The sequence below is a fragment of the Chaetodon trifascialis genome, chromosome 2, assembly GCF_039877785.1.
Source record: "Chaetodon trifascialis isolate fChaTrf1 chromosome 2, fChaTrf1.hap1, whole genome shotgun sequence".
NCBI classification, from domain to species: Eukaryota; Metazoa; Chordata; class Actinopteri; order Chaetodontiformes; family Chaetodontidae; genus Chaetodon; species Chaetodon trifascialis.
The window spans coordinates 22,778,790-22,797,188 of NC_092057.1; positions in this window are offsets into that span (position 1 = coordinate 22,778,790).

An 18,399-nucleotide genomic window follows, 5' to 3' on the forward strand; every position below is an offset into this window, starting at 1 on the left:
GATGTCTTCAAACATGCCTGAAGCACAATGGGTGTCTGGCAAAGGAAGACATATGCTCAGGCTATCAGACAGAACTATGTGTTCATGTGATTTAAAAAAAAACAACATTTAAAGATAATGATCAGGTAGGACTAATGGTCTGCTCAGTGAGCGCGAGGCACAGTGCGAGTTCAGTGTTACTGATGTAATTAATCTTGTAGGAATGAGGTAATTGTGTGATTGAAAATGAAAAGGTAGTGGAGGTAGTAATGTCTAATTGAAGCTGGATCAGTTGGTATTTTCATTTCCTTCTCCTCGGCTTCACTGTTTTGAATGTTTTTATTAAGCGTGCCTATAGAAATTATAGGCGCGTGAACAAATGATGGAGCGTGGAAGATTTGTGAGAGTAAAGACATGTCCCCCTGATCCGAACACCTGTTTGATAGAACAACGTCTTTGTTTTCTCTGTATGGTAATGACCCCTGAATCACTTCCCAGAGGGCCAAGCGCCCACGCACGTTCACTTCGTCTAGCTCGACTTTTCAACCTCCTGCTTATACCTGTCCTCAGGTCACATCTGTGTGTGCGTGTGCTTTTTCCCTTATTATGGCAGCATCTTATCCATCAGTGTTTTTCTTTTACTAACTCATTATTCAAATGTGCTAATGAGCCTGGAGGATAAGGTTCTTTCTTGAACTAAAATTGTCTTAAAGATTAAATTAAAATTAAAGGAATCGTTCACCCAGTACTGAAGCCACGATGTTCTCATTCCCATATCAGCTGTGACATTGACCGGCTTGGCATTTCCAGCTCAGGCTCTTCCACACCATTGAATATAATGGGAGAATCACACAGTTTCAACTACATAATCTCCTGTGTTTTTGAATCTCAATGAAGAAATTTTAGTTTCTTCTATTCTTCTATATCTCATACATGAGATATCCAAACTTTTGTCTCTAGAATTGCTGAATCCTACATTTCCCATATTGCAGTTTAATAGCATCTTTCTTTACATGCTTCTGCTGCTCAAATACCTACTTTTATCAAACTCCAAACCCCTGGATTGTACACAGGCCAACTGAATATGGAAAAAAAAAAAAAAAAAAAAAAGCCAATGCGGAATACAACCCTGATGACTTCACTATGACATCATCAGGGTTATTTTCCCAGACTTGACAAAGACCCACGCAGAGCCACAGCAGAGACTATACAATTGTTTTCACAGGCTGAGCAGCAACTCCTCATAATGAGTAAAGTCAACCTCATGTGTACACTTCGTGGAGTGGCCCTTTAAGTGTGTGTGACGGGTGTGTGTGATGGGTGTCTGGCCATGTTTAGTGGTGAGGGTGGCTGATGTGGCCTCAAGTAATATCACCATATTTCAGGGTTTATCTGCATTAATGATATTTTTGGTGATCATAAATACAGTTTTTTTTTCATTATATTAAAAATTCTACCACTGTTATCATGATCATGATATGACAGCCCTATTTACTGATCGCACACATTTCAACAGCTTCATTTGATGCTGACTTTGAATCACAGGTTAAACATCTTCTTTTTAAAGTGTAAATGGGGTTTTCCCTCATAATAAGGTCAGGTTGATCTTTTAACCCTTTCCATCACTGTTGCACCAACAAGCACCTTCTGTAAGATAAAGCAGGTGCAGCAGTCATATTACTTAGTAACACTGTCGGCATTAAGCAGGTTGTTTTTAGAATACCTGAGGCAATGTCAGCCGCCCCCTTTGCCCTTACTCAGTTTGCAGTTTGACCAGCAGTTGTGCAGCAGTCAGCACGGGCTGAGCTCCTCCCTCTGAAACGGTGGTGTGATGTGTTGGTCAGAGCTCCTGACAGTGAGAAGAAACTTCAGAAGAAACAGAGAAACAGAAGTAGTTTCAGGGAAACAGAGTTAAATATCACTCAGTGGTCACTTCCAGTTTCAGAGTGACCTCATGCATGTACTGAAGGTGACTGCCTTGAGATGTTACAAAACCGTGACCTCTTATCACACATGGTTTAAAACTGATAAATGATTCAGATTAGATTATCAATAAATGCCTCGTATGATGATGTTTGGAATATTTTATTTGATTTGTATATCGTTCTTTTTTCCTTTTTTGGTCTAAACATGTGACTCAGATTCTCTTGCCTTAAGCCTGATTGAGGGAGGATAACACAAAAGTCTTCTGTGGCTTATCACTGCTGAATTAGCATGTGCTGGAAACTCTACTGTGGAATCTTTACACACGACTTATTTGAGACGCATAATTGGCTTCGCGGCTCTGAACAATTTCTTGCTCACATGTGATTGTCGCGGTGTTTGCAACGAAATTCAGAGAGGCACGGTTCAAACACCTCATACATGCAATTCTGTCACTGTCTTTGAGCGCTGGTGTGATTCAGGTTGACAGACAGGACAACAAAGAACAAAAGCAGCAGCAGAAATGGGAAGAAAACAAACATGAAAGGACAGAGGAAAGTATGGGCGCCTGTGGCTGAACCTTAGAAAGACTTTTGCTGTGTCCTGGAGAGAGGCTGTGGCCAGGTGAAGTGAGCTGTGGGAGGTAGAAGCCTTTGATGGCATACATGAGAGGAAATAATTGAATTTGTCATATTGTTTGCCATTTAGAAGAACGTCTTGAATGTCAACCACACACCTGTACTCGTTCAGTTATGAATCATGCTTCTAAAATGTTGTTTTTCTCAGAATTCAATCATCTGGAACCAGACAGGACTGCTGACGGAGCTGATTCCATCACAGTGTGAGGTGAATTGTTAAATCAGTAATTAGCAAAGTCAGTATGAGTTCACAGGAAATTAGAGGTACTTCAATCAACATATCATCTGGGTGTCTAGAAAGAACCGTAATGCTTTAAATTAATTTTGCCTATTTGGTATTGTCCTCTCGTACTTCACTCCCTCACTTAAGATACAAAACTTTTGTCAGAAAAGGGCAAATCTGAAGAGGCCCTCAAGGCTGCTGATGTTTATTTGGCCTTCGTCACGACTTTAACTCCCTCCTTTCCTTCTTGCCTCCCACCACAACCTCCGCAGCTTATTCAGGCACTTAAACACTGGCCGGCTTGATTAAATGAACCATAAGTAATGCCTCTCCTGCATCTTTGGCAAGGTCTTCCACACTGGAAGCTCGATGACCTGGAAGCGGCCTGTAGGTGTGGTGAGTCAGGTAGGGGTGTTTGCCAGGGCACAAAGCTGGCTGTCCCCGAGAGGAGGGAACAGCTCACGCTCTCACACAGCATATTAAGTCAGAAGCCTGTTAGTCAGTCCTTAAAGAGTGTGTGGGTCACTTAAATTAACGCTAATAAGCAATTCCTCTTTTCAACCCCCCCTCTCCAACAACAGAGCCCATTCCCTGCACCAACCAAAAGCCTTCTTCTTCTTCTTCCCCCTCTTCGTTATTTGGATGCCCGTGGGAAATTGAACCGCCTTGTGCATGTAATCGCTTTAATGAAGGCATGTTTAATCAGCATATTCTTCGTCTGTAGCTCCCAGATAGTGCCAAGGAGCCTTGTAGCGACGAGAGACCTTTAGCACAAGACAGGATGATTGCTGGGGCCAAATGAGTGTGGCAGGAAAAGACAGTCGGACCCAGCTGTCCCCCCGGGCTGACGTAACGCATATGGAGCTGTCCTTCCCACTTCCCCTCCGTCTCCACGGATACTTAAACTCCCTGTCACTCTGCCAGTCTTTAAAAAAAGGCAAACAGCAGGAAGTGGGGGGTTTAATTAGGTCTAATCTGATTTTATATGCCCATTTGGTTGATTAATTGAGCTGGCTCATTGTTGCCTGTTTTGTTTGAAAAGGACAAAATGGGAACTTAACAATGAGTGGAGGATGAAACATAATGGTGTTAAATATGAGGTGAGCTATTCTTTTGATGTACTTCAGTCTATGCTGTTGGAGATTGTGGCCTCTTTTGTCTTGTTCTTATTAAATACATAGTAACATGATAACATGACTAAGAGTTCACAGCCATGCTCGTGAGGTATTGAGGCTGTGTTTTGAGCTGAATGCTAATGCTAGCATGCCAAGCTAACATGCTGATGTTTAACAGGTGTAATGTTTGCTGTGTTCACTATCTCAGGTTAGCATTTTAGCATGCTAACATACTCTAATTAGCACTAACACAGTGCAGCTCATGTATTTAGTTTTTGCAGGTGTTAGGAAATTGACCTGCTAGTGATGCTAGACGAAAAGTCAGTGGATCACCAATGTCATTAGGATTCACCCTCTGGCGACCATGACTAGACAGTCAAAGTCATAAATACAACATTTCATGTCAACCCATCCAAGATATTTCAATCTGAACCAAAATAGTGGACCGACATATTGCCATCCTGAGAGCTGTTCCACTAGCATGGCAAGAGCCCAGTTTCATTTTCTGTAATTGTTAATTCTGCAAATGTTCATTTATGAGTGCTATGCAGCCATTCTAGGAAGCTGCTTCTGATAAAAATCTGAAGAAATTAGCTTTTTATGGCTCTTCTGGGAGAAGTGCCTGAAGTAGATATCAGCTTCAATTTAAAAAAGGAAACACACGAAAAGGTCCCATACATGCCATAGACTGATTGAAAATGAACCTAATACTTAAATGACGGAGGTGAGTAAGAAGCCAAGCACTCCCTTTTCTGCAAATGCACCCAAACAAGACACATCATACGTTTGTTCTGAAACTGTGAGGGCTGATATACTGTAAGTGACTAAAAGGTTGCTCACAGTGCTGTGACACAGTTCAGTGTAGGTTAACCTTTGCACATAAGCCCATATCAGTATAAATACAATGAAATACTCATATTAAACAAGATATAGGTATGGTACCATCTGGGCCTTTTATTAGTTTTACTGCTCTTTAAGCCACACAAAGCTGACAAGCAGCTTACAAATTATTCTCAACTGGTGGATCAGGGAGGAGATGTGGGATATCTAGCGGATGTTTGAGTCCTCTGTCTGCGTGAAGCTGGCAGAGAGTTCCTCTTTGTGTGCAAATAGAAGAAGTGAATGTGAAGTGGCAGGAGGCCAGGGTGTGGAGAGTATGGGTACACCACATTTTCATTTCCTCAATAAGTTGTGGTAATGGGCCAGCTGCTGTGCTGGTGTGGCAACGGCAGGCTTGAAGAGGTTGAAGTCAGTCATTTCTAACGGATGCACGAGATCAGTAGATTTTTAGAAGACAACATGCAGCCAAATGAATTCAAGTGTGTGTTCAGGTCTCTCATGAGCGGCTGCACACGCTTTTTGAAGCCATCCTCTACTGGGACAAGTGGACCTACTGCTCTTCATACAGTATTAAACTTAGATTTTTATATGAGACTTTAATATCGTACGAGTGTGAACTTGATTAACCCTGATCAGTAACACACTGGACTCCACATTAGGTGAATAATGCAATCTACTCCTTGTTGTCACTGCCATCCATGTTGTGATTTTGTTTCTTTTTTGATTCTTCAGTGTTCTCATGAGGAGGCTTTGTTAAGAAGAACACTGATTTTACACACCAAAGTCTGTTTACAGGTCTTGGGGAGTATAACTGCATCGTAAATAAAGCTGCATTGCTGTGGCAACAGAAGGTGCTGCATGGAATCCAATTAATCAAGTGGTGTCACTTGAGTCAGTGCGGGTTGGTGCTGAAGACTGTAAGTCTGAGAATGAAAAAAATCTGAGGGTGTGGAGGTAGAAAGAATTGAGCCTACCAAACCTCTGCAGCCCGCTCCTCAGCTCTGTCTGAAGCTAGTCGTTCAAGGCTACATTAGCTGCAGCTAGCATAACACACCCTTTCTGAAAAACTACCCACCATGAGTCTGACATTGCTAGTGCAATGCGAAAATGGTGGAGTACTCTCAAAAGTGTTTGGTGGTTTTTCCATTATCACTCAGTTCGAATCTGATTGACGGCCATGAAATTTTCCCTGAGCAGTCTGACCTTATGTCTCTCCCTCCTGCTCGCCATTTCTGCAGCGTTCCTTTGCTGAGCTTGTTACTCCTGAAAAAATAATGAGGGAGCAAAAGTGTGTATTGATCTGTGAGAAAGAGAGCTCATTCACAGGAGGGCAGATTTTAACAATAATCCCGATAGCTGGTAAATGACTTGGCTTATTTACTCTCAATGACATGATGAGAAGCTGTGGTTTTGGTGTGAGGTTAGAGTCTCACTTCAGCCTACACAATTTCCCAGCAGGTCATTTAAATGAGAAATGATAGCTGTGTTTATTTTTCAGTGCAGAGACTTAGTGGTAGATTATGCCAGTGATACAGACAAAAAAGTTAAATGGGCAAATCTGGTTTCTCTGCTAGGAATTTGAAACCCAGTCACACCCAAGAAAACAGATTTCCAAGAACGATTCTGTCTCTCTCCAGTTCATCTCTCTACATATATTCATACATATATCAATAAAAATATCAATAGCCTACCCATATAGCAGTGTAGCACTTGTGTTTCAGAGCTATCGCTTATTTGTTTTGTTTTTCTGCATGTCTGCTAATGGCATCCCTGCCTGCAGTTGAGAGCGCCTGCATTATGAGAAATGTTTACCAAAGAGACACTAAGTAGATACAGGCAAAGGACAGTGTGTCTAATCGCGTGGTTACTGGCGAGATCAATGGTGCGAACAGGGCTGAAACTGTGTAGGCGCCCGAGGCGCATTCTGATGCTCTCACTGTCGCTGATGATCATCGAGACTCAGCACTTCTACACTCCATTGCTTCCTGGAAATAAAGCAGAGAGATTTGAATAGAAGTGGATGCCATGATATGACTGCCTCAAAATGCTTGTTATCTTGAACGTCTTGTGTAACTGGTGCAACGGTAAACACAAGGGAAGAATGTAGAGCACTTGTCGATTTATATGTGTGAACTGTTTCAGTATTTAACTTCCGTGACTGACCCAAACCACAGCGGAGTTCTTGAAAGTCAGTTTCCCACCTCTTCATTCATTCATTCGAGCAGTGAGTACATCACTCTGTAGGTCGCTAACTGATGTACATTTTGATAAACGTAGTCAACTGATGTTACAGAACTGTCCCGGTTCACTGGTTTCACAATACTCTGAAACATTTGGTCATGCTATAAAAGTTTACGGTGCCTTTTTAAAAGTCCTCAGCCTGTTGATGTATAAATCTGTACATTGGTGTGGCTTTTACAGTCCATAAAGCAATTATAATCACAATATATCAGTGCTATAATATTAAGCACAACACCAGCATAATATAAATCTCATAATCAAATTGCCCACAGTGAGATTAATTACAGTCATAACACGTGCAAACTTAATCCCCTAATTAGTCATTCAAGCCCCTCAAACTTTCGTCTGAATTGAGCAGTCAGAGAGGCGTTTCGCTCGGCCTCATTATTAACCGTCTGCTTCACGGGAATGTAGAGATGACAGCAGCAAGCAAAGCCCACTTCTATTTTACTTACCAGAAGTGGTTCACCAGCTTGGGTTTTCACACACACTCACTTCTACATCCACACACACTCGCACATACACACAGCAACTTTCCTGTCAAATGATAGTTGTTCTCGAACTAAGACAGCGCAGTGAGTGAGTACAAAGCCGGTCAAAGGTGATTGCTTTTTATATCTGTGTGCAGCGAATGCCTCCGCTCAGAGCTACAAGTGAGCACCTTGGTAATTTGTACCAGTCTGTATACGAATATCAAACAGCAAAGAGAGGCGTTTTAGTCCTTGAATGAGCAGATACTGCTCCGGTACTGCTCCTTCATTTACTGTATCTGATGTTTTCAGTCCTTTTACTGATGTGTGGGTATGTGTGATAATGCTGCGTGAACATTTTGTGCTGACATGTTTTTATCTGACAGCTCGATGATGTAAAAAGAATTTCCTGACAAATTAGTCACCATAATATTGCAGCCTCCAGACCTTTTAGTGCAATGCAAGCCTCAAGGTAAACTGCATAGGTGGTTGTGTTGGCCTGTTGACCGCTGACAGCACGTAGCAAAGGAAAAGATATGCTAATTGCCAAATTTCACTCATGAGCAAGCCATTTAACATTTAACACTGCATCTCATGAAATCAACAAACCACAGACACTTGTTGTAAACATTTGACTCATTGGTGTGACCTGTACATTCACAGGCTCTGTGCAGTCCCCTCGTAGCATGACATTATGTGTACACTCACAAATACACGCACATGGGACATTTTTAGTTTCTGTAGATCCCACGGTGGTCTGTCTTGGGGGAGGGATGACACTGAAAATTTGTATGTAAAGAGATCTTTTACCATACTTTTAGCTCTAAAAGCTCTTAAATTTTTATTTGTTTTGACCTAAACAGTTTGTTTAAAGCAAGAATAAGTTACTTAAGAGCTTATTCATAAAAAATAAAAGGCACATTTTCTCAAGGCACTCGGGGGTTTTGCTGCAACAGCCTCACTTGGTCTGGTATGACCAGTAGCTTATGGTGACTAATTTTAGCAAACCTTCAATAAATTCTGCCACGCAACTGCCGTTACTGTGAGAATTTGCCGATTTAATGATCTTCTGTACTCGTGCTACTGTTGCATTGCGTTTTTAAGATTGCGTCTTTGCGGCCACAGTTTGGCTCTTTAAACATCATATAGAGAGGCAGAGCCACTCATTGCTCACAGCGTGCCTCATTCGACAGTCCATCATCATCATGCTCATTCATCACAACTCTTTCATTAGCTTATCTTGTTAGCATGTCCGCTTTTTCGATAGTCAGTCCATTTCAGATGTACTTCACTGTTTAACAGATTAGAGACTAGCAGACATACATGCTTTTGTTAAACATGCTGACCAGCCCACATACCACATGATTCTTCATCATCCATGCAAATGTTAAATGATCCGACAAAGATGTTAATCAATGAAACCTGTTTTGTTTTTTTGTTTTTTTCCCCCCAAATGATTGTCCAGTCAATATAAAATGTAAGGGCTAATTTATCCATTCACTTCATACAGTTCTTCATACTTTCATACATCATCACATTTGTTTTTGAGTCCAACTTCTTACTTTCGTCACACCCTCATCTGTTTTTTATCACAGTTTTTGTGAGTTGCACCCTCATATTTACTCCCCTTACATTCCCATGAGAGCAAAGGGGAAAGAGAAACACAGCAGGGGGGGAGATGCAGAGTCATTTGTAGTCAGAAGTTGTGCAAAAAAAAAAACGTCCCCTCTGCACAAGCACCGGAATCCAGAAGTGGTGAGCACTTCATTTTTAGCATTTCCAATGATGAGGTGAACCATATAAGGAGTTTTATCAGAACATTTGCTTTCATTTCAATAAGGTGTAGATCATACAGATACACACCAGCTATCAGCAACCAGAGGTGATACTTAAAGATGCTTCCTCAAAGTGTTCAGTAATGTGTCAGGTAGTGGTAGAGACAGGCGTGACTGGGAGAGGTCTAGTGACACTTTCATCAATACTCATCGACGTGAAAACACTAATATATAGAGAGTGAGAAAGAGCGCTTTTAGTCAGACAACCACAAGCAACTCAATTCTGTCTGGCAGTGAAACGGTTAAACTGCACTTTTGCTTTTTCTACCTCCCAGCTGTCTGGTATTACTGGTGGAGGCTGGTGCCCAGAAATGAGGTGGAGGGTGTTTATCACTCAGTCAGATGGGTATGATAGTAACCATCAGGCAATGTGTAAAAAGATCTGTGCTTGGCGTTGAGTTTTTATCTGGAAAACAGCCTCCTTTTGTTCCTTGTATCTCATCTTCTCTCTTTATCTATCTGTCCATCCTTCTTTCTGTTCTTCTGACTGTTTTCACTCCCCGTGTACATGCATGCATTATGTGTGCTTTGCTGAGCATGCTGTTGCCCCTTGGGGGTGTTTTTCATGTTGACATTCTTGGCACAAGTGGTGTATTTAAATTTGTGCCCAGGAGCAACACTTGACCCCTGTTTATACTGCAGGAACACATAGGTGCACACACACTGATGATGAGACAAAGCTTTCCGTTCATGGAGTTGCTTGATCAAGCCAAACACATGTGCAAGTGTGCACATGCACACACTGTACCAGTGGTTGATGATGTCCTTATTTTCCATGCAGACGACATGTTAAATTAGCACATTGTTCATGTATTGATGGCTAAATCTCCTTAGAACTAGGTAGCTTAAAACCTCCCCACAGCGACGAGGAGCAAGACAGGACCACTAACATTAGCCTGAACTCTGATGTAGTTGTGTGGTGTATGTTCTGAATAAGGTTTTTCTAATGTAACATATATCTCAAATGCAGCATAGTTGGCTTTTGAGTGACGACTAACTACAAGCTCATGTCTACTTGGCATTGGAAGTAGGCTTAGGTCACCACTGTAGGCAGGAAGCTAGTTAGCTGGATGTGCTACTGTTTGCATCTTACCAGCATTGGAGCAGATAAACACACTTTTTAATCAATTCCTAAAAATTTGCCTCTTGTGTTTTGGGGGTTTTGAAAAAGATACCACGTTTAGGGGTTAATTCAGTCCATTCAGCCACACACAATCTCATCACCGTGTTAATTAATGCGTAATTGACCCATTATAATCAGTCTAACGACCTGGCTGGGGCTGCTGGAGTCCAGCAGGTCTGTCTGACAAATACAGACCCCGGCTCCTCCGGTATGGACAGACAGAGGTGACAAAACAACGGACATGAAGCAGTTTGACAGAGCTAAACTCATGGCGTCATGGTAAAAGATGGGCACTATTCACTTAACTGCATTTCATTACTTTAAATTCATTTGGCACTTTTTCCCAAAGTGACTTATACTTTTTCACACACAAGGAGCAATTTAGGGTTTAATTAGACCTCTAAAGTGGACGTTTTTGCATTACCACATGAAAAACGGAATTTGAAAAGCTTCAGTTTTTTGTTTACCACTCTTTTGAGTATAGCCAATCAATTCTCTCAGCATGCACCCTCTTTTCACTTTTACCATCTTATTATTTGTCTACTCACGTAAGTACACATTCATGCCATCATGGCCTTTTTATAAACCCAGATCTTCATTCATCCAATGTGTGGGAGCGGAGCATCTCATATAAATATGATTACCACTGATTATAGAACTTCAAAAGTGCTGTGAGTGAGACTGTGGTCCACAGCGAGAGAGGCTCTCATTCATAATACACTGAAACACGCTGAGTTACTAACCTCACATCCTGTTCCAAATGCAGCAGGAAATGTTTGACTTCCTGTAGTGAAGTGTAGGTGGGGGCTATTGTGTATTTGTGTGTGTCTGTGCGTGTGCCTGTGTGAGTGTGTGTATATGTACGTCAACATTTCTTCTAAATATGAAGATCCATCTAAAACAGTTTACTTTTCTGAGAAGCATCCTCTGAGAACAGCCCCTAATTAAATACATTAGACATTTGAAAGTCCTTTTTTTTTCATCTCTAACATATAATTGTAAGGCTGGACTCATTAGCAAGTCGGACATCACAGAGAAGGGTGAAATTCATTCATATCAGCAAATCTAAGGAAGGAAGTTCATTGGATATCAAATCATCCAGATTTCCTGAAATGACGCCAATGAATTTCTAAGCAATTAGGCGACCTGAGAATAGACCTGACATATTGACAATATTATACTGTGTTGCAAAACAAATTCCTCTCTCCTGCCGCCTGAGGGTCTTTAAAAGCTCCCCTGGGATTATCTCTCCCTTTTTTATATTACTCATATGTGATGACTTCCTTCGCACAATTTGAAGAAAGTAGTCCCTCTGCTAGTGACGCAAAACTGTCAATTGCACCGGAATAAATGACCTTGTTTTGCAATTGTGGCCACATCCCTCCTGACTAACAAACTTTGAACAGCTGTGTCAGACACACACAGGCACAGATATCACACATACGAATACACAGTTGCCACCTCTGGCCCCCGAAAATACTATACTGTTGTCAAGGAAACAGCCAAAGCCCATCAAAAAATGTATGTGTGTGTGTGTGTGTGTGTGTGTGTGTGTGTGTGTGTGTGTGTGTGTGTGTGTGTGTGTGTGTGTGTGTGTGTGTGTGTGTGTGTGTGTGAGGAGAGGGAGGGAGAGAGCATTTCTGCATCTTGGAATAACTTCAGTGACGCATGCATTTGCTCGCAAACACCATGCCACCCAACCGCCCTCTTTCACCTCCCCATTCTCTGTTACAACATACATCCATCTGTCCTTTCATCTTGTCCTCTTTTCCTTCCCTTTCTTTCCTTTTCTTCTTTTTCTTTTTTCCTCATCTTTGATGATGCTCTTCTCTCCTCTCCTCCACTCCTCCTTTCTCTCCTCTCCTCTCCTCTCCTCTCCTCTCCTCTCCTCTCCTCTCCTCTCCTCTCCTCTCCTCTCCTCTCCTCCTTTCTCTTCTATCCTTGCCTCTCTCCTCTCCTCTCCTCTCCTCTCCTCTCCTCTCCTCTCCTCTCCTCTCCTCTCCTCTCCTCTCTGAGTATGTATTCAGGGACTTGTGGAACATTCATTCCTCCCTCTTCCTGGAAAATATGAACATCCCCAAGACATTTCCCCTAAGTTACTGATTGATTCCTGTTATTTCCAATCATTACATTGTATTACCTTTAAACCCTTATGAAAAACCACAGGGCAGAGACAGCTAAGCAATCCTGCTACTCTCTGTTGGTTTGATTAAAATGTTGTTTATTTTTCCAACAAAATTTCTCCCAGAAAAGAAGAATGCACCACAGGCTGCCACAGCTTGTTAGTTCACGATATCAGTGTTAGCAACTCTGCTTATGAGCCATGTAGGGTTTATTTTTACAGGCAGTAAAATCCCATGAGGGAGTGATGACTTCATATTGTCTCTGATTAATGGTTCTACATGAGGATGGGGGGTGGATGGAAAACTCAGCCAAAATCCCTTCTCCTCCATCCCTTCAAGGCATCTACAACCCACATTTATACAACACCCATGCTCTAATGGCAAACTTTAATCTTATTTTCTAGCAGTTGAGTGAGAGGTGATAAGTGAGAAGTGATATGATATGGATCTCATCTTCACTGACCTTCATTGTTGTCCCCACAAATCATTAAAGATGTCAGTTGCTTGGAAGTCTTTTGGTGTGTTTTAGGCAGCATCTCCTCATATAGATTCATTTGACTTGACAACAACAATATTTAAATACTAATTTTTAATCCACCATCAAAGAAAGGCTTAGCACTGGTCCCCTTCAGAACTGATAATGTTCAGCTTCGGTGCTCACGTTGTCTCTGTTGGCTCCTGATCATAATATTTGTTACATTCATGTTTAGCAACACAAGAGAAGAAACACTGAGGAGGACAGAAAGTCATATCTGGCCTCATGTGATAGCAGATCACAAGGTCACATGTCACCAGATCTCCCAGCTTTCTGTATGAAGTAATTTCAGAAAGCTGTTTTTTTTTCCACATCATCCCAGCTTATTTAACCTGAACTCTAAATATAACAATGCTCATCTTAATGAACTCATATCTACAGGAGCTCTGAGGACTGCAACCAATAAAGTTTGCTCCAGTTTGGCATTTTGGCAAGTGTTTGTGTGTATGTGAGAGTTTGTGTGTGTGTGTGTGTGTGTGTGTGTGTGTGTGTGTGTGTGTGTGTGTGTGTGTGTGTGTGTGTGTGTGTGTGTGTGTGTATGACTCGTTCTGAGTCACTGCTGTCCCCCCTGGGTGCACAGCCAGGGCAATGCAGAAGGGTTTATGCGTGAGTGTGTGTTGAGAGAGAGCAAAGAGTGTGTGTATGTGACTGTATGCATTTGTGTGCCTATTAACATCCATACATTTGCGTGTGTGTATGTGTGTGTGTGTGTGTGTGCCTGCCTGTGTGTGTATGGGTGGGTGGGTGTGTATGTGAGTGTATGTGAGTGTATGTGTGTGTGTTTATTTGTCCTGTGGAGCTGCCCAGACCTGAACACCCTTCTCTGATGACTCAAGACTGTGTCTGCATCCAAAACTGAATCTTTTATTTATTTTGAACCATCCATGTCTTGCAAAGTGTTTGTCTTATAAAATGTTGTTTTTTATTCTTTTTACCAACCTATTATAGTCTGATCTCATTTTCAAGAACACACACAGGTCAGCAACCCACTCTAAAACCCACCCCTTCAAAGGATAACGCTGGTAATGTTCTTTGTCTTTCTTATTATCAACAGCAACCCAAACCAATATCGAACTGATTCCACTAGTACATATGATATAGCTTATTTCTCTGTGCCATAGACTTCCATTGTTGTCCAAAACCTATTAAAAATGCATCACTGAGCCACATCGTTGCACTGTGTGACATGTTCTGTCATTAGCCTGTGGTTTATTTTTGCCCCAAGGCGACAAATAAGGTCTCTACAATGAGCAGGGAGTCTGAGGTTTCTCCGAGACCTGGTCCGTCTTAGGTTAGGAGGGGTTGAAATGCGGGCCAGAACAAGGACAGGGGTAGGCAGGATGAGACACTCAGGTCACTGGTGGGCTTGCTGTGGTGTGAGGGCAGTGTCTGAGGTCCCTCATGTTCCACTCCGTGGTCCTTGTGGAGTGGCTGTGCAACTGTCTGAAATGTCGTCCTGTGGTGTGCACATGGTTGTGCTTCGTCTGTCTTCCCCCTGCACTCAGTAGCTGACCTCTGGTGTACTTGTGAGCAGACTTCAAGCAGTCCTGGAGCCCTCTGGCATAGATGGGCCCCAGGTCAGTGTGAATGACCTGAAACCTAAATCTGCTGAACATTCCCTCCACCAGTGTGTCCGCTATGGTCTCTGCCTCCTCGTCCGGCACTATAGCAGTGAGGTTGTAGCAATTACTCCTCTTTGTCTTGGGATACCAATGCCCACTCTCTCCATGGGGCACCTTGCTGGAAACTGTTGCAGCTGGGCATGTGATCAGGGGGTCTTATGTGATAATAGCAATAGTCTTCCAAATCCCATCTATGCTGGCCCCTGCACAACCCCTCTTGGAGGTGGCACACTGTCTTGGCAACCCCAAAGTGACCAGATCCTGGAGCTCCATGCATTGCCTGCAGCACCATCTCCCACAGGGCCCTGGGCACGACCACCTACCACTGTGTCTCTCCTGTAGTTGGTCTGTACCACCCAGTCACACCCTGTCACACAGGTGCAGGGTTTCAAACACTGAGCAGAGTCCCTATGTGGATCAAGAAAACATTGCAACCTCCTCCCACTGTTGTCTCAGCAGCTACTACTGCAATGTTATGGGTCAAGGGGGTGCCTGGCTGGGGGTTCACTTACACATCAGGATGATATGTTCATCTGGAAAAGTGAGTGTTCTCCTCCTTGTGATAATACCAAAGTAACAATAAGACACAGTTCAGTACCTCAAGAACATCAGAATACAGTCCTCCAGGGCCACGACCCACACCAGGCAGAGAAACAACATCTTTCCCACTCAGAGTCACTAATGAGCATAGGTGCATGTGAGCAGAAGTGTGGTGAACAAGTCCCTCAGTGTCATTGGCAAGATTCCTCAGCAGCTCTCCAGGTCATCACTGGCAGCTGCACAGTTCAGAGCAAAACAGCCTGACTGCTGAGTTTAGCCCAAAATGCCTCATCAGTGCTCCAACTAAAGCAGGGGTGGGAAACTTCTGGCCTCCCGGCATCGTTCTCTAGTTAGTTTGTTGTGGAGGCACTCGCAGTGATTAAAAAGGTCAATCTGGAGCACCATTGTGAATGTAAACATGCTAAACTGAATGAGCTGCAGGGACAAATATGTTGGATAAAGCTAACGCTCTTCGGCAAAGTTTGGATGCCCAACAAGCAGCTTTCAAAAGACCACATTCTGACAGAGACAGTGCTATGCAGGCAAGTTTTGTGGTGAGCAAGCTGGTAGCTAAAGAAGCTGAAACCTCCTTCAGAGAGCCTTATCCTTTAAGGTAATAACAGAGAGAAATCTTATGTGAGCACTTCTAATATTCACCCAACTGTCAGGTTTAGACACCTTAAGATAGAACAAGATTAAAAAGAAAAAAGGAAGAAAAAGGAAGATGAAAAAATTAAGTAGGCTAGAAGAAGACGAGCAATCAACAACAGCAAGAACAAAAATCCCTGAGCCAGCTGGTCCAAGTCATGTGATCTGCCATTAATCAGGCCGCCTGTTGAGTATGAACAGATTCGACTGATAGCTGGTCCACCTGAACTTCAGCGTGTGAGTCAGTCCCACCAGCAGGGGATTTGATAGAGAACAGATAGCATGGACTCTTCCTCGGCGGAGTCAGTTAAGCTGTCAGCGTGTGTGTAATTGGAGTGGGACCCGCTGTCTTGTGACTCAGAGTGCTGTCTGTGAACCAAATGGAAAACCAGCATCATTTTGGGGTTTCAGTCTGTTTTTTGGGGAGCCTCTGTCTGGATGAAGAGGAGGAGACAGAAGGATGAAAAGGGAGAAGGAGGGTTTATTCCCACAGTGATGGTGTTTTGCAGCTTGATTTTACAGTAAAATCTTTTCCTGGCATCTTTGTGGGGGGAAAAAAAACACGATAGAAGTTTATTACAAATGCTCTGCTGTGATTGAATGTGTGGCTTTTTTGATGGGAGTGTGCATGATGTGTGATTATGTGTGTTATTTTGTGGTTGCCTGCCTGTGTTAACTGTTAAGTGTTCTGACCATTAAGAACAATACTAAAGGTGTCTGACAAACTGTTTGAACATCAGTAGAAAGGGAGGACTTAGATCATTTTATCCAGATCACACACTACCTGTGTGACCTGCAGCTGAACTTAGAAGATGAAAGTCACGACCACTTTCAGACGCCCCGCCATGTGTCACAGTCAGTGAATGAGTTGTTTCAGCAGCGACTGAACAAACATCAGGGGGTGGGATAAAGCAGGGCAAGAGGCAGCATCTCCAGCATCTGACGGAGGGGACCCATGGAGGTTAAAAGCTCCACGTGCAGACGTTCAAAGACGACGTGTCTGAAACTATAAAGGGCCTGTTTCAAACTGCCCCAGTGACTCACTGCTCCTTTTCCCAGCTTTACGGGAAGTGGAATGTGTTTTTAATTTTTCTGCCCCCCTCCCCCTCTCTTTGGTGAAGTAGAGGAGGGGGTCAGTATTTGTCTGTCTGTGTGAATGTTGTGGTGTGTCTGCTTGTTTATGTGTGTGTCTCAAGTCTAAACTTGAGGGCAGATAGCCCAAATTATCTCACTGGTGTCTAGAGAGAGTGAGCAAAGCCATGGAGACTGAGAGTGTCGCTTCTGTCTGCTGAGTCCAAAACACTAGACAGAGGCTTATATTGTAGCTGGTCACATAGTTGATCAACTGTACATTTCAAGTTAAAATACAAGGGTTAGCTGAGAATATCACTCTCGTGTCTGTCAGCTAAATATGATGCTACAACCAGCAGCCAGTTAGCTTATCTCAACATAAAGACTGGACGCAGGGGGAAGCAGCTCACCTGAATCTGTCAAAAGATAACAAAAACCATCTCTCAGCACCCGTAAAGCTCAATAATTAACATGTTATACCTCAACTGAAGTGTGAAAATATATATTTTCTACCACGGTTGCTGTTGTTTTGGATTGTTCGGGCTGGAGCAGTCACTGCCTGAAGGCTTGGCTGGTTGGTCACAGGGACGACTAAACATTTCCTTTCAGCAACTACAGTGAATAAGTCAAGCACAGGTTTAAAACCACATCACAATCAGTGAAATACTTGAGGTCTCTCCCTTTGTTACTGTTAAGCCTTTCAGTCCTGTGTCAAGAGGCTCCATTCATCTGCCTCAAAGTCACATTAGTCTCTGTATGGATGAGTTTTCCATTGTCTTTTTCAGAGTAATCAGGTTTCCTTGAAAATGAAGTAATATTTGTTGTGAATACTTCCAGTAAAGAAATGTTTACTTTTATTTTACAAAATGCGTTTTGACAGAATTCTTAAGGTGTCCAACTGTGACTGGCATCGGTGGTCTTACCACAGCCTCATATTTAATTAACAAAAAGAAAAAAGAAAAAAACAGGTGAAAATATCAAGTGCAACAACAAACATTTAGTCAATTAAGCTCTAACGTCTAAAGATAGAAGTAGTATGATGTATAAATTGTAAAACCATCCGAGTCAAATTTGTGAATTTGGGCTAACTGACTGGACTGGACCCATTTCCTCTCCTCCTCCTGATCCTTAACATAATATCAGAAATACTGCTAATAATCATTTATAGTTTGTATAACCAGCCTCATTGTTGAAAATCATCTAGCATTGCCAGTAAACATCACATTACAGGGGATGCACATAAAGCTGCATAATGTAAATAAAATACATCAGCCCTCCATCAAATATTGCATTTATGAAGCTCAAATTCTTCTGTTTTTCTCAAATGTATTACATTGGATAGGTGTTGCAGTGGCATGCGCCCACCTCCCTATACTTCTATTGTTTTTGAGTAGCTCAAGAATAATAAGAGCTTTTATTATATCTGCTCCTAACTGCCACCTTACAGCAGTAAATGCAGACTCTTGTTCTGCC